Source organism: Notothenia rossii, assembly GCF_949606895.1.
Source record: "Notothenia rossii genome assembly, chromosome: 5".
Classification (NCBI taxonomy): domain Eukaryota; kingdom Metazoa; phylum Chordata; class Actinopteri; order Perciformes; family Nototheniidae; genus Notothenia; species Notothenia rossii.
Genome location: NC_136903.1, coordinates 34857981 through 34871995, shown reverse-complemented (window position 1 = coordinate 34871995; position 14015 = coordinate 34857981).

The following is a 14015-nucleotide window of genomic DNA, read 5'->3' as shown; positions in this document are numbered from 1 at the left end:
TACAGTTTACCACACTTCTAACTTAATAATAATGAATGCAAGGTATGAAACCACCATACAAATACAGTATAGGACAATGATGACATATTACCAATGTTGTTTATGTCGTTATTCAGAGCAATGAGGTAACCAGCAGCAATGCTTGTGAGCTCGAGGGCTTGAAGAGGTGTCTGACACTCCTGACCGAGACGAATGAGCTGGATGTCGCATCTATGGTAACTGACCGGCACAAATCTATTGCAAAGTACCTGAGAGAAGAAACTCCACACAACCCCCGCACAGCAGAGCTGAAACATCACTTCGATGCATGGCATATAGCGAAAGGTGTGAATTTGTGTGCTCATTATGGAAGTAGAACTGAATTTATTAGATTATTGTACATTTGTGTTGTGTTGTATATATATGCTTCTTTGCTACATGTATGTTGGTAATTAATTAAATCTTTTAATTACAGGACTTGGTAAAAAGATCGATGCCCTCGCCAAAAAGTAGGGTTGTGAAGATGTTGGTTTGTGGAAGAAATCGATCATTCACCATATGAAGCTCAGCGCAAGTTCAGGCAGGAAGACCTATCACTTTGTAATGCGCGTCATGGCAATACTCGCTCCCTTCACTAAATGATAGGGAGCGCCACTCCTCAGCTAACCTATCAATTCCCTCCGTTCACAAGCCTAATCATCGCACCTGTTAATCCCTCTATATATGCTCTCCCCTTTTCCATCAGCTGTCTTCCAGGTGTCAACGCGCAAGCAGCAGCAGGGCTTCGTCCCAGCTCCGGGTATTTATTCATCAGCTCCGCAGTTTTGCGGATTAACCTACAGGGGGCGTTCCCCAGTTGGCTAGCGGTTCTAGCCGGCCACCCCGCAAACCCGGATGCGGAAGAAAAAGACAAGGATACTGAGCTCCACGGAAGTTCCTCCGGCTTAATGGAAATGGGCTACTTCAGGCAAACAATTGACACACGCCTTCAGTCTCTCGAGAGGGCATCACTGGCATCAGGGCCGCTCAAATGCGGCGCTTCCGGCCTTCACGCGGAACGGGCCCTCATCGCTTGCGAAGCTTCACCCACTTCCGGCTTCAAACACAACCCCTCTTGCAGGCAGGCAGGGCTCAAGCTACATCTCATCGAAGCTACTTCTCCTTCCGGCTCAGTAGCAGTACTGGTCTATAAGTGCGTCTTAGGTGGCAAGCAAGTAGTGATGGCGAGATGAAGCCTTATGAAGCTTTGAAGATTTCCAGCCAACTGGTTCGCAAAGGGTTCATCTCATGAGGCTTCATCATGGGCTTCATTTGAACATAAACCCCCTGTTGGTCAAAGCGTGTAAAACAGGCAAATTGGAAATCTCAACGGTTGCGCTCTATCTCATACCGAGTTCCCAATGAGTAAAGCCTTAGAATAACTCTAAACAACGGACATAAAATCCTATTTTCATGTTAACAATATTGTTTTCATTCCAGTTGAAAGATTGTGATTGAAAAGCCTATAGGAGGCTGGTAAACATTGCAGAGAGGGATTCGTATTCCTTAATATTATTCATAAACTTAACCACGTCGTAGCCTGAGAAGGCTAAACCATATCAGGAATACATTTATTAACTGCATTATCTCATTTAGCTGTAGCTCCTATAAGCAAACCCGGCGGTCGTGGGTCGGCTGCTTTCCAGCGAGCCACAGCCCACACGCTGAATCTACCCAAAAACACTGGATATATCTAATCTGCATTTATTCATTTATTTATTCATGTTTTATTCCTACATTTATTTATGCTTGTATCTATTTATACTTATGACATTTTCCGACCTCTATATAAGTGAGGGTCTGAGCTCTTTTAATTCCATCGTGTCACCAGCGGACCCGGGTACAGGAGGGGTAATATGGTTCTTGTTATACATCCATGGGTATTATGAGCGTTGTGGCTCAACGGTTCAAATGATCCGAATCGCTTCCCGAAGCAGTCACGTGGTATCGACAGGCAGCGAGGTTCGTTCGTCATCGATGACGTCACTGGCCCGAAACGATACAAGCCTCGATACATGCTTCACAAAGATTCGGGGATTACTCGACACACGCTCCGAAGCCTCGGCGCAATACGTAACGGGTGTAACGCGTTACAGCATGGAGTTATGCAGTTCGGGTAACTACTACCCGTCACAATGCTCAGTAAGTACCGCTGTCTCAAGCTTCAACACAGCCACGGATGCCGCCCATCCGTGGTTTTGGGGGGTTTCTTTCAGGGAGAAAGAGAAGCTCATGTAAGAGGATAGAAGACAGTCTAATCACCCAACCAGCACATCAGCATCTACGTCTCACCGTGGCGTAATTAAACTGCTAATTAAGCTAGTCCTATACCAGGGCTCGACAGTAACGATTGCCAGGTTGCCATTGGCAACCATTTGAAAAATGTCAACCACTTCTTGGACTTTGGTTGCCATCAGTGGCAACCAGTTTTTAACATAAGAAATAAGGACAGCAAAACGTGCACCCCAAAATAGATAAATGTTCATATTCGCTTTTAAGAGTGATATTTAATTGTTGTGACCAGTCGGAACCTGATACTTAAATTGCACGTGCATTGGCGTGATTACGGAGCCAGAAAGCGATGCACGTTTACTCGCGTGCGCGGTGCGCCGTGTGTTTGTTTTACAACAAAATGGCGAAGCAAAAATAAGTTGCTTGACTGTGATAAAAAGTTCAGCCAACACCTCAACTTCTCCAATGAATGTTCAAAGTGATTCAACTGATGGAGCGTAAGGTAAAACCCGAACGAAAAACAAAGAGGAATGTTTTCCATTCACTTCCGGTAAAAGTTCCTTCAAAATAAGAGTCCCGATCTTATTACTACCAAAATAAAAGTGCAAAACGAAACTTTACCATAGAAAATGGTTGCATTAAATTATAATCACTTCTATAAAAAGGTAACACATTTGAAAGATAGTTAGATATATTAAAGGTAATTTACAGCATCAATAATTAATATCAAATGTTTAACTATGGATGGTTTTCATTTATTTAACATTAGAAATGTATTAGTCTGGCCAATCCAAGACTTCAATGCTGAAGGGCCAACGGGTCTATGGTGGGGGGTCAGCACAAAGTTCAAGAAAACCCACATTTGAAAGGGAGACAACGGATGATCGAGAAACTGGTGACTTGCTCAATTCATTTGTGAGGGATCTATGAAGACAGAACAACAGCAGCACTACTGGTATTTTGCATACCAGCAATTGAGGGTGGACAAGATTACTACCACTTAGGTTCAAATAAGTGCGTTAATTACTTATCGTAAAGCATTTGAACATTCTTGTGTCACATGTTCATTATTAAGTTGATGTATAACTGTATAGCATCTTAATTATTTAAAATATAAGGTATGAAAAAAAAAGAGCAACCGTATTTTCTGTTGGCAACCAAAAGCGGATGCCTGGTTGCCAGCCTGGCAACCACTTTTAAAAGTTAGCGTTGAGCCCTGCCTATATCATGGGTCATGTCTCAGCATTTACCTAAGCGAATATTATTTCATGCCGCTCATATTGCACTCATATATTTGGTTTCATGCTCACATGGCTTATGTTAAGCAGGGTATGATATTCATGCATCATTGTACTCAAGCTAACAGCCGCATTACATTGTCTACATCTCCCTCTTCGCCGGGCATCGGCTCGTGCCGGCTATCCAAGATCTCTCCAGCTTACCTCTGGTAAACATGCATATAACTGGTGGTGGTGTCTTAAGAGCATTTCAGGGCTCGTTCAGGATAGGTGCAGCAAACCTGCCGCAATCAAGGTAATTGTTCCTCTTCCCTACAACAACCGCTTCTCATCCTACATTCGTCCGAACCCCAGTGCCGTGCTGGCTATCCAAAGGTCTCTCCAACCTTCAAATTGGTACGTATGCATATAACTGGTGGTGGTTCTTAGCATGTCAGCACGTATATTCGCCCCGCGGCTCATGTTTATCCTTGCATGTCTAACCCTGTACGTCCAGGTTGTAACCTTTGGGTCTGTATAAAATGTGTCCCTGCGAAGTCAGGCTGCCCCGTACGTCCGGGATGCCCTGTACGTCCAGGATGCCCCGTTCGTCCGGGATGCCCCGTACATCCGGGAAGCCCTGTATGTCCAGGACGCCTTGTACGTCCAGGATGCCCTGTACGTCCAGGAAGCCCTGTACGTCCAGGGAGGATGCCTAGGAGGCATCAGTACGTCTAAATCCCCACATGTATAAACCTCTCATTTCATCCATAGATTTCCAATGCATCCCACAAGGTAAGATTTCATCACGTTCAGTACTTCATACTTTCACTTCTTTTGGGGGTTCATCGGAAACGGTTCTTCCCTTCCCGAATGACATCCTACAAAACCTGGGCCTAATCGCCAAACACCATTTCATTCACTTGTTATAAACTGTCATCATTATGTTTCATTTATATAATGTGACCCGATAATAAACATGTATTCCATACATCACGTCTCTCCTGATTGAAATGAAGCTCAGCGCAAGTTCAGGCAGGAAGACCTATCACTTTGTATTGCGCGTCATGGCAATACTCGCTCCCTTCACTAAATGATAGGGAGCGCCACTCCTCAGCTAACCTATCACTTCCCTCCGTTCACAAGCCTAATCATCGCACCTGTTAATCCCTCTATATATGCTCTCCCCTTTTCCATCAGCTGTCTTCCAGGTGTCAACGCGCAACCCTCCTCCACCCCTTCGCCTCCTGCTTCCAACTCAGGGCCAAGCCCAACCTTCTCCCTTCCAACCGGACCTAACCACTTATCACCACCACCAGTGTCTAGACCCGGGGGGGTTCATCGGAAACGGTTCTTCCCTTCCCCAATGACATCCTACAAAACCTGGGCCTAATCGCCAAACACCATTTCATTCACTTGTTATAAACTGTCATCATTATGTTTCATTTATATAATGTGACCCGATAATAAACATGTATTCCATACATCACGTCTCTCCTGATTGAAATGTACTATGTCGCAGGGACAGTTCCAGAAGGGCAGGCTGACTTGTTAGGGGAAAAGTGGAAGTCTGTTGCTAACCATGTGCAAGACATACATGAGCATGATACCGAGAGATATACCCCATGTGTGGCAATGCCCATTTACTAGATGACAATAGAAATAAACAATGGCTTAAACCAGGTACATGGAAAATGTTTTTGCACATACTAGAATAATTTAAAGGCAAAATGAAGAGTCAAATTTAGTTGCCAAATCAGAAAGCCACCTACCCAGGCAGCAGTCCTGGTGTTAATCTCTTTCCCTAAAAATGTAAACTATTTATTGCAGGATCTAAGCCAGCTGAGCTGCTGAATGACATCTTAACCAATCCCCATGTACTTCAGGACATCAAGAAGATCTCGAGTACATACCAAACATCATCTCTGGAAGCATTCCATAGCAGTGGCGTTTTCTCCCGGAGGCCAAGGGAAGCCAGGCTTCCCCTGTTTTTTCGGATTGTAGTTATAATTTTAATAAATAAATGAAAACACTTCGTTTAGTTTCGGAAATTCTTTGTTGTGTGTTGCTACCGGCCCGTCTCTCCCCCATTCTCATTGATTATTTTACAAAGAGTGAAACAGCGCCCCTCTAGATGTTACGGTGAAACAGTAGATTGCACTCTCTGTTGCGAGAGGAGGCCAGCCGAAATTTGCTTCCCTTGGTGAAAAAAAATGGGGGGATTGACCAATCAGATGAGGCTCACGTCATGCCCCTGCCAACCTGTGATTGGTCAGGGCCATGCCAAGGGAAGCCAGAGGCGGCTGGCTTCCCTTGCCTCACAATCCAATCAAATCGCATCAACTTAGTGGTGCAGTGACGCGTCCCAAAAAGCGGAAGTAAGCTACGCCCGGTTTCCCTCGACAAAATAGCAATGGGATTTCTCCATAGGATTTTGGAAAATAGCTTGAAAAAAGGTCAGTGGAAAACGAACCTGTTAGGTAAATGCACGTTTTGTTCAGTCGGATAATATCCACATGTCTACCCTACTTTTATAATTTTCGAATCATAAATCTAATCGATAGAAGATAGATAGCGTCACTGCACCAATCTCACTGCCGTTAGAAAGTAGCAAGCAACTGAAGCAAGTGCAATTATGGAGGGTGGAGATTTGGAGTATTTAATCAAAAATAATTGTACTAAACTTCCGCTGCAGCAGCAGCAACAACAAATACAATCTGATGACAGGCCAATGCCCAAACTGGAGCTGTGTACAGCGAGGAACAAAGGAGCGAACCGGATGTAAAACGTTAAAGGTCTCCTGATTTAGTTTGTGAATGAATGCTTATTAGAGTTTCGGCTGGAGAGTGCGTGCGGACCTGTCGGTTAGATAACAGGCGTGTGTAAGTCCTGCATCTGTATGATACAAATGTGTGTAAAATGATACCGTGCGCTGTAATCACTCATCTGGTTACGTTATTACATTGACCACCACACCCCCCCCCCCCCCAAAAGAAAGGACGTATTATTGGCTTCCCCTAATTTTTTCCCCACGCCACGCTACTGTTCCATAGTTTAATCATTCGCTTTGCACCGAAGCATACAGGATTCATGTGGCTCTGTCAGCTTGCTAGGTAACTAATCAATCAATCAATCAATGTTTATTTATATAGCCCAATATCACAAATGTTACATTTGTCTCAGTGGACTTCACAGTTTGTACAGAATATCTGTATGACAATACGACACCCTCTGTCCTTAGACCCTCACATCGTACAAGGAAAAACTTCCAGAGAAAACCCACAGTTTAAAGGGAAAAATGGGAGAAACCTCAGGGAGAGCAACAGAGGAGGGATCCCTCTCCCAGGACGGACAGACGTGCAATAGATGCCGTGTGTAAATTGAAAAGATAATACATTTGCAACATAGGTAGTCCAAATGTTTGGAAATGCATGTGTGTATAATAGGAAGATGAATCCACGAGTATATCCATCCAGGACTTATGATCCAGGACCACAGCCACGACTCAAGATCCAGGACTCGCAATCCATGACACAGGACCGCAGGATCACCAATGACTCCGGATCCCGGCGTATATAGACACCAAAAAGAAAGAAAATCGGAACATGAGAGTACACAGGTATAGACAGAGAGAAGGAAGAAGTAAGATGTCCCCCGACAAACTAAGCCTATATCAGCAAAACTAGGGGCTGAATCTAATCAGCCCTAACTATAAGCTTTATCAAAAAGGAAGGTCTTAAGCACACTCTTAAAAACGGATAGGGTGTCTGCCGTCCGAACACAAACTGGAAGCTGATTGCACAAAAGTGGAGCTTGATAAGAAAAGGCTCTGGCTCCCATTGTACTTTTAGAGACTCTAGGAACAACCAACAACCCTGCATTCTTGGAACGCAATGCCCTAGTACAGGGGTCGGCAACCCGCGGCCCACGGGCCGCATGCGGCCCTTTAAGCCCTCTGCTCTGGCTCCCTTGAGTTTAGACAAAAATAAGAAGGAAATAAAATAAAAGTACTTGTAGGACTATTTATATTTTGTTGCACGGTTGAAAATGTTTCGTATCTTGTATTTTGAGGTGATACTGTGACACATAAATAAAAAACAAAACGGTTTTAATTAGGTCAACTAAAATATGCATCACATCCTGCTACAGTCCCGCGCGAGCGCCTTTTCTTGGAGGCACTCGCGCGGGGACCCCCAGCTCGATGAGCGAACTATGGATAAATCAAAGAAAAGTACCGGAGGAACACAGGATTTAATTCTGTGTGGACAGAGTTATATGCTTTCACAGCAAACGATGCTGGTTTACCGGTATGTTTGATATCTAGAGAGAAGTTGTCAAAGGTGCTGCAGCCTTTACGTATCGAGGAACAACATGGGAGAGGAAGACAGCTGACAATCTTCATTCATAATTCAATGGGGTATGTAATTTATTTCAGAAAACACTTTTTGTTATATTCCATGCAATGCTCTTAACGGCCCGATAGCAATGAATATATTAAATGCTTTGACAATAAATACATACAAAAATTCATCTCTGGAAGCCGGAGCGCTGTAAAAAGCACGACCAATCATTTTAGCCGACCCAGCTAAAATAACTGGATGGCCTACCTGCTTGTCAGCCTTCCATCTCTGTTCCATCTGTGCACAAACTTATCTCGTGGCCTCATTGATGATGCACGTTCGTATGTGTTGGAGGAGGGACTCTTTAAGAAAGTCTGAAGGAAGAGGCCTATTTTTTCCAGTTGTGTATTTTCAAATTCTAGCACACTCGAGCTGGTTTCTCCATTCTTAACTACCCTACCTTTAACTCTTTTTAGGGTGCAGCTATATGTTTTATTTATTTCAAAGTGGGCCCATTTTAATAATATTTTTTTTTCCTTCAAATGTTCAGAGGACTCCCCAAGTGCTGTGTTTAATTTATTTTAAAGTAGGCCTGTGTATTATTTGTAATTCTCCTTATAGGAGTTCTTTGTTTCTTATTAGAGGTTAACAGTTGTATAGAATGTAATAAATAGCCTAATAAATGCAAAAAAACTGTAGCTTTTGTCTGATATAACAATAAATACAACTTTATTAGCTATCAAGCTATGAAATATGTTTTGCGGCTCCAGACAAAAAATGTTTGGGGAAAAAGGAGCAAAATGGCTCTTTTGGTCAAAAAGGTTGCAGACTCCTGCCCTAGTAGGACAATAGGGTATAATGAGTTCTTTAAGGTAAGATGGCGCCTGCCCATTAAGGGCTTTGTAGGCGAGAAGAAGAATTTGAAATTCTATCCTGTGTTCTATAGGGAGCCAGTGTAAGGCAGCCAGAACAGGAGTAATGTGGTCCCTTTTCCTAACTCTGGTTAGTACACGAGCTGCAGCATTTTGAATCAACTGAAGCGACTTGACTGACTTCTTGGTACACCCTGATAATAAGGAGTTACAATAATCCAGCCTTGAAGTAACAAATGCATGGACTAGTTTCTCTGCATCGTTTTGAGGCAAGATATGCCTGATTTTTGCAATGTTACTTAGATGGAAGTAGGCGGTCCTTGAAATTGATTTTATGTGGGTTTTAAAGGATAAATCCTGATCAAATATAACACCAAGATTCCTTACAGTCTCACTGGAGGCCAAATTAATGCCATCCGTAGTTAATATATCTTTAGATAATTTGTTTCGTAGATTCTTTGGGCCAAGTACAATAACTTCAGTTTTGGTCGTGTTTAACATCAAAAAATGTAAGGTCATCCACGTTTTTAAGTCCTTGAGGCAGTCTTGAATTTTATTTAGATGATTAATTTCATCAGGCTTGACTGATAAATATAGTTGAGTATCATCCGCATAACAATGAAAGTTTACAGAATGATTCCTTCCAGAACGGAAGCATATATAGTGTGAACAAAATAGGTCCAAGCACTGAGCCCTGTGGCACTCCATGGCTAACTTTGGTTTGCATGGAAGATTCATCGTTGACACGTACAAACTGAGAGCGTTCAGATAGATAGGACCTAAACCAGCCTAAAGCAGTTCCCTGTATGCCAACTAAGTGCTCTAGTCTTTACAATAGGATATCATGGTCGATAGTATCAAATGCAGCACTCAGATCGAGCAAGACAAGAATAGAGACAAGTCCCTTGTCAGAGGCTATTAGAATGTCATTTGTGACTTTAACCAGAGCTGTCTCTGTGCTATGTTGTGTTCTAAAGCCAGACTGAAAATCTTCAAATAAATCATAGTTTTTTAAGTAATCACACAGCTGTTTTGCGACTGCTTTCTCAATAATTTTTGAGAGGAACGGAAGATTAGAAATAGGTCTATAGTTGGCTAAAACCTCTGGATCGAGGTTGTGCTTTTTAAGAAGCGGTTTTATCACTGCTACTTTGAATGATTGTGGAACATAGCCTGATAATAAAGATATATTCATAATATTTAATAAAGAAGTGCTAATTAATGGAAAAACTTATTTTAACAGCTTAGTTGGAATCGGGTCTAAGATACACGTTGATGGTTTAGAAGAGAGAATCATTGAATTTAATTGTTCAAGGTTTATGGCTGAAAAGCATTTTAGTTTACTATCTAGTGTAATATTAGAACTTACGTTTCCGGGAGCTGTTGATAATACTATACTGGTCAAAGGCAAGAGGTCATTGATTTTGTTTCTAAGAGTATCAATTTTATCGTTAAAAAAGCACATAAAATCCTTACTACTGAGTGCTATGGGAATAGAAGGCTCAGTCGAGCTGTGGCTCTCTGTCAGCCTGGCTACAGTGCTGAAAAGAAATATTGCATTATTCTTATTCTCATCTATTAATGAAGAGTAGTATGCTGCTCTCGCTTTACGCAGTGCTTTCTTATATTCATTGAGAGTAATATGCCAAATTAAACGAGATTCTTCAAGTTTAGTGGAACGCCATATCCTTTCAAGTTGTCTCGACTTTTGCTTTATTTTGCGGGTTTCGGCATTATGCCATGGAGCTAATCTATGTTGTTTTATTTTCTTCTTTTTCAAAGGAGCAACAGAGTCTAATTTTATTCGCAGCGCATCTGTAGCACTATCAACAACATGATCAATTTGGGGTGGTGTACATTTTGTATAAGTTTCCTCCCCTACATGCAGACATGCTATCGAGTTAAGTATTGGTGGAATCTCTTCCTTACATTTGGCTATAGCACTAACAGATAGGTTTCTGCGGCAGGAGCTTTTGGCTAATGCTTTGTAGTCTAGTAACAGTACTTCAAAAGTTACTAAGAAATGGTCGGATAAAGCAGGATTATGCGGTTCGACTAATAGTTGCTCAATTTCAATACCATAAGTCAGAACAAGGTCAAGAGTGTGATTATAGGAGTGGGTTGGTTTATTTACACTCTGACAGAAACCAACAGAATCTAATATAGAGTTAAATGCAACAGTAAGGCTATTTTTATCATCGTCAACATGAATATTAAAGTCACCTACGATAATTACTTTATCTGTTTTAAGAACCAAAGTTGATAAAAACTCAGAGAATTCTGATAAGAATTCTGAATAAGGACCTGGTGCACGATACACTGTAACAAATAAGATTGGCTGCAAAGTTTTCCAGGTCGGATGCGTAAGACTGAAAATGAGGCTTTCAAAGGAGGTATAATTTAATTTTTGTTTAGTATTGATAAGTAAACTTGAGTCAAAGATTTCTGCAACTCCACCTCCTCGGCCCGTGCCTCGGGCAATATGAGTGTTGATATGGCTGGGTGGAGTGGCCTCATTTATGCTGACATATTCTTCATGTCTCAACCAAGTTTCAGTGAGACAGCATATATCAATATTATAATCTGATATTAAATCATTTACCAGTATTGCTTTAGATGCTAGAGATCTTATGTTTAAGAGACCACATTTAATCTTCCTGTTTTGTTGCACTGTAGTAGTTGTTACATTTACTTTTATTAGGTTATTATGTATGACACCTCTAGTAGGTTTTACCTTAAATTGTCCTTGGGCAGACACACACACCGTTAATATTGGGTATTTTATTGGGTTCGGGATTCCTATGGATGACTGCCTAGGAGAGAGCGCAGAGAAGCGTGTAAGACTGCGACTCTGCCTCCTGGTCTCAACTCCAGTTTGTCATGGATTAAGTCCACAAAGCCCTGAAATGTTTACCGAAATGAGATTTGCACCTTCCAAAGTAGGATGAATGCCGTCTCTCTTAATCAGACCAGGTTTTCCCCAGAAAGCTGTCCAATTATTTACGAAGCCCACATTGTTTGCTGGGCACCACCAAGACAACCAGCGCTGAAATTATGACATGCGGCTATACATGTCATCATTGATCAGATTGGGGAGGGGACCAGAGAAGATTACGGTGTCCGACATTGTTTTAGCATAACTACACACCGACGCCACATTAAGTTTGGTGCATTCTGATTGGCGTAAACGAACATCATTACCACCGACTTGAATAACAATCCTACTGTATTTACGTTTACTTTTAGCCAGCAGTTTAAGATGCGCCTCAACGTCGCCCACTCTGGCCCCCGGAATGCATGTGACTGTGGACGCTTCGGTCTCTAAATTCACGTGTCTCATAATAGAGCTACCAATAACCAGAGTTGGCTTCTCAGCGGGTGTCTCGCTGAGTGGGGAATATCTGTTAGATACGTGAACGGGTTGGTGGGGACCTGTGGGTTTCGCGTTATGCCCCTTCTGAACAGTCACCCAATCTCCCTGCTGCTCGGGAGTTGCCGGGGGATGGCTAAGAGGAGCTACCTTTTGCCGGTCCGCACCGGCTAACATGGGCTTTACTGTAGCTGAGTTATTTTCTAAGATGCGGAGCCGGGCTTCTATGGCTATGATTGCCGCCTCCAACCTAACAACTATACTACATTTAACACATGTATCGGTATCAGTAAAGGAGGTAGGGAAGTAACCAAACATGAGACAGTTAGAGCAGGAAATAGCACCCGAGGGTGGGGAAAGAGCCATGGCTAGCTATCAAGCTAAAGTAGCTACAGTTAGCAAACCCGAAAAGAGTGTAGGCAACTGTGGAGTTACAGTCACTAAGAGAAGGAGAGTTGTGAGTGCTTAAGCTGTAGTAACGTGTGATTACAACGTCAGGCAGTTGCCGTGATCAAGAGTTTTAAAACGATCGATTAAGTTAAGATAATAAGCTATCAGCAACAGAACAGGCACACGGGATACCCGGAGATGACAACAAGAACCGGAAGTTACAACATGCTTACCGCAATAGTGGTCCGTGTAGAAACAACTATATGAAACAATATCGACTGTTATTTTTTCCAAGACATGTTACATTTCAAAAGCATATATTGCTATTTTTAGGATAAACAATTAAAGACTGCTTTAATTCTACAATATAAAAGTGGCAGATTTGCTTTATTAAATAGACCAGACCTAGGTTGCAAACCACATCTTACTATGTTGGTCTGAAGAGCTGAAGCATTCACACACAATGGATACAAACTGTGTTGTCTCATTCTATATCCTGTGAGAAAATGATATACAGTACATTTAGCATTAAAAACTTGACATACTATTCCTAGCCTGAGGAAGATATGAATAATCAACAGATTTGAATGGAATCTCTAAAATGTTCATGTAGAATAAATACAAAAGAGTGATTATACAAATTACATTTATTGAAATTTAAACCAGAAGATGAAGTCTCAAAGAATGTTTTAAATAAAAGGACATAAAACAAAAAGGTGGATAATAATATAATCTATTAAATGTATGTGTAAAGACTATTATTTGGTCAAATGAAATGACACTGAGCCAGTGATAAGTAACAGCAACGCCCAGCGTGGATGAAGCTGATGCAGGTCTTTCTTCATGCCCCCCCTCCTTGCTTTCCCCTCAGAGGAAGTGGGAAAACGGGATAAGACACCACGCTGTCTCAATGATCCACTGTTAATATGAGAGGAAAATAAATGTTTTAGGAAATGAAAAATATGAAGTTATCAAATAAAACACAGCTCAGGGGCATCATGGACGGTAGGTTTTCCTAAAAAGTTAACTCAGCCTCCATTGATTTTCATATCAAATTAGCGTGTTAATAAAATATGCTATTGTTACGTGCTCCCTTTTCTGTTTTCTTCTCTGTCTCTCTGCTGCACAGGTACACCTGGTCCGCCCCTGGCTCCGCCTCCCCCGGGTGTCCTAAATCCATTCAGCTTAAAAGGAGAAGCTGGAGGAGAATACGCTCTATCTCTATCCTTATGCCGGAAGACTTCGTCGATGAACATTACTCTCTGCTGTTTAGGATCTGTAGATCCCTTGTGTTATTTTGTCTATATATGTACTCTGGAGGACCAGGTAGTATAGGTTTTTGCGGCTTTATTTTACCCGTAGGGATTTGTTTGATCTCTGGGTAGGGGAGGGAAGCTCTGGGTCCTACGGCCCGTGGTGTGGCTGACCCAGGCCCCCTTCTTCCTTTTGTTGGTTTTTCCTGTCCTCCAGACCTTGTTCATTTGCCGATTGGCCCATGTGAGTACGGTGGTGTGTCTAAATAAATGAACGCCATTAAGTGCTGCCTGTTTGGTGTGTTTTATTTTATGTTGCGGGT